At 60.9% G+C, this 3,409-nt stretch overlaps 1 non-coding gene across 1 annotated transcript; it reads left to right on the top strand.

The window, feature by feature from the left end:
- The first annotated feature begins 3,030 nt into the window (after positions 1-3,030).
- Positions 3,031-3,102, top strand: TRNAQ-CUG (transfer RNA glutamine (anticodon CUG)). The gene has a single exon. It is a non-coding gene; the product is annotated as a tRNA-Gln (tRNA).
- Positions 3,103-3,409: the final 307 nt, after the last annotated feature.

Genomic DNA, 3,409 nt, shown 5'->3' with positions numbered 1-3,409 from the left:
AGGACTGCAGCCAGCAGTCTCAGGGGCGGAGGAGCTTGCCGCTTGCCCTGGGAGAGAGGATTTTTGCAGTAGCAGGTTCCCCTGGGGATGGCAGCTCGACCCTGGCAAAGAGGTGGTGACCACGAGAAGGGGCTGCCACACCAGGGGTTCTTCCTGGAAACCATGAGGGAGCTAAGAGCACACAGGCCTGTCAGTCCAGAGCCACTTGGGAATGGTGAAGTGATGGCCTATCACCATCTCCTTGAGAAGGACATTGTGATCCTGTGTACAAAGAGGGTTACACACGGGGAAGTTCACCAAGGCACAGTTAATCATGAGTGGGAAGAGAAGGACACGTCTGAGGAGCAGATTCCTGACCCAGATGGGGCTACAAAAGTAGCTGGGAGCAGCTGGAGCAGCAGCCAGACATCCCCGAGAGTCTGGTCTCCAAACAGATGATGGTTTTCACGATCAGGTTCCCCATCAGGGGATCGAAGACATATGGGATGGGAGCAGAGCCTGAGAGTGAAAGAGCATCGTGAGAGCAAGAGCCTGTGGAAAAGCTGCAGGAGAAGCAGCAGCAGCATGGACTGGGATGGTGGAGCAGAGAGACATAGGGGGCTGCCCAAGGGTCAGTGGGGAAACATGCATGGGGTGGCAAGACCCTGGGACAGAGAGAACTGTGGTGGTGCAGCCGCAGATGCTGAGGGGCTGTGGGACCTGGGTGAAGGTCCCCAGGGTGAAGCCCCTCATCCTGCATATGGCCTGGATCCGTGTGCAGACGCAGGAGGGGTCTGGCTGGCTGGTCGTTGGGGTTCTCCAGGATATTGGCTGGGAGGCCCTGTTGGGGGGTGACTGTGTCTCTTTGGGACAGGATCCAGGCCTTGCTCCTGTAACGGCCTAGGATTTGAATTCAAATCCAGGGAACCAATTGGGTAAGACGGAAATGATCTGTGAAAATGCAAATGACGTGGCTGGCAGGGGGGAGGGGCTGCTGGGCTCAGGATACGTGCCTACCTGTAACCAGCCCCCTGGGGCTGAGTGGGAGGGAGAGATGCTCCCCACCCCCCCTGCACACCGGAGAGGGGGCTCACGCTGGCTCTGAGGCTGTGACTAAAGCAAGGAGCTCGCTGCCTGCCCCCACTCGAACCGCCACTCCCCAGGCCCCTCCCACACCTGGGGAGGGAAGCCAGCACCCCGCCTCCGCTCGAGCGGCCACACCCCACGCCTCTCCCAGAGCTGGGGAGGGAGGCCAGTGCCCCGTCCTCACTTGAACGGCCACTCCCCAGTCCCCATCCAAAGCTGGGGAGCGAAGCTAGTGCCCCGCCCTTGCTGGAACCGCCACTCCCCAGGCCCCTGCCAGAGCTGGGGAGGGAACCTAGCGCCCCACCCCTTGCAGGAAAGACTGTGTCCCAGTCCCCTCTCAGAGCTGGGGAGGGAGGTAGCACCCTGCCCCCGCAGGAACGGCCGCTCCCCTGTCACCTCGCAGAGCTGGGGAGGGAACACAGCGCCCCAACCCCACAGGAATGGCCACTGCCCAGTTACCTGGCAGAGCTGGGAAGGGAACACAGCGCCCCAACCCCACAGGAACGGCTGCTCCCCACTCCCGTTGCAGAACTAGGAAGGAACCTAGCGCCCCACGCACCCAGGAACGGCCGCTCTCCAGTCCCCTCGCAGAGCCGGGGAGACAACCAAGCGCCCTGCCCCTGCTAATACTGCTGCTGCCCAGTCCTCTGGCAGAGCTAGGGAGGGATGGCAGCGCCTTACTCCCGCAGGAACAGCCGCTCCCCATTCCCCTCGCAGACCTGGAGAGGGAAGGCAGGGCCCCACCCCCGTTGGAACAGCCGCTCCCCAATCTCCTGGCAGAGGTGGGGAGTAAAGCAGCAGCCCATTCCCGCTGGAATGGTGTCTCCACTGTCCCCTCGCAGAGGTGGCGAGGGAAGGCAGCGCCCCGCCCCCGCAGGAACAGCCGCTCCCCAGTTCCCTGGCATAGCTGGGGAGGGAACCCCGTGCCCCACCCCCGCAGGAACGGCCACTTCACATTTCCCTTCCAGACCTGGAGAGGGAAGGCAGCGCCCCTCCCCCGCAGGTTTGCACATGGGCCATGGCCATGGCCAGGAGCGCAGCGCAGAAGCTGCTCCAGCCCTGCAGCCTGCGGGGCAGCGCAGTGGGGCTGGGGGCAGCACGGATCAGGCAGGGCACAGGTGGGCGGGGGGCGGAGACACAAGTGGGGCGGACACGCTCCTGCCAGGAGCTGCCTGATTCACCCCCTGCCCGGGAGCTGCAGGAGGGGCCCGGATCATGGCTTAGCTGCAGAGCTGAGAGCCCAGGCTGGGCCCAGGAATGAGGAGATGGGGGAGCTGGGGGTGTAGCAGAGGTTGGAGCCGAGAATTGGTTGGAGATGGGGTTGTGCCACTTCCGCTTGGCGGCAGGGGGGGCCCTCCAGCTTTTTTTTTTTTTTTTGCTCCGCCCCCCGCATCCCAATATTTCATCTTTGACATCTGGTCACCCTAGCCTGACATGAAGGAGGGTGTCTGGACCAAGGGGCCAGGGACTGGCCTTTGCTAGAGAAACCACTGTCAAGTTTTAGTCAATTAGGACAAGTCAGCAAATAAGAACAACCTCAGGTATCAGTAACTGCTACAGGTTGCAAATTCCTACATGCAGCAGTTTCTGGCACTACACCTGCACAGCTCTGCTCCCCGGCTCTTCTTGGGCTCCTGCTCTCTCCTTAGCTCTGCCCCACTCTCGCCCAGGCAGTTCCAGCTCACATGGAGGATGGGACCCCCTGGCCTGGTGACTCTCTCATTACATTGCCTGGCCTGTCAGTGCAGCTAACTTGGAGCTTTGGCCTCTCCCCATTGTCCCTGGGGACTGTCAGTCTCAGGGTCCTGATTTCCCATTGATCCTTCCCCCTTCTATTGGTGCTGGGAACTAGCCAACCAACCCCCCCCCACACACACACACTAAGTTTTAGTAAAGGGCCAAGAGCCCCCTTACACAAACCAGTCCCATGAGGGTCACCGATGTGCAGAGAAAGCAGCCTAAGCTGGTCCCATGGTGTAATGGGCAGCACTCAGGACTCTGAATCCTGTAATCTGAGTTCAAATCTCAGTGGGACCTTGTGTTGGCTTGTGGTCATAGGCAGCAGGTTATATACATTTGTGGTGCTCGGGCTCCAGGAATATTCAAGGTTGGGGGCCCTGCTCCAGCAATATTTGGAGTTGGGTCTCTTTCCCTGGGCCCTGGCACCTCTCTCCCTGCCTGACAAAAAGCAGCAGGGGCCTGTCTCCTGCCTGCTCCTGCTGCTGGAGTAGAGGGATTCTGGGCAGAACTGCTGCCCCAGAGTCCTAGTGCAGGCTGCCCTGAGCCTCTCCAATACCCCCAACCCTGAGCTCCTCCTGAACCCTGATACTCTGCCCCAGTCCTG

Source organism: Gopherus flavomarginatus (genome assembly GCF_025201925.1).
Source record: "Gopherus flavomarginatus isolate rGopFla2 chromosome 13 unlocalized genomic scaffold, rGopFla2.mat.asm SUPER_13_unloc_2, whole genome shotgun sequence".
NCBI classification, from domain to species: Eukaryota; Metazoa; Chordata; order Testudines; family Testudinidae; genus Gopherus; species Gopherus flavomarginatus.
The sequence above is the reverse complement of the archived record's forward strand: the minus strand, read 5'-3'. Positions and strand labels throughout refer to the sequence as shown.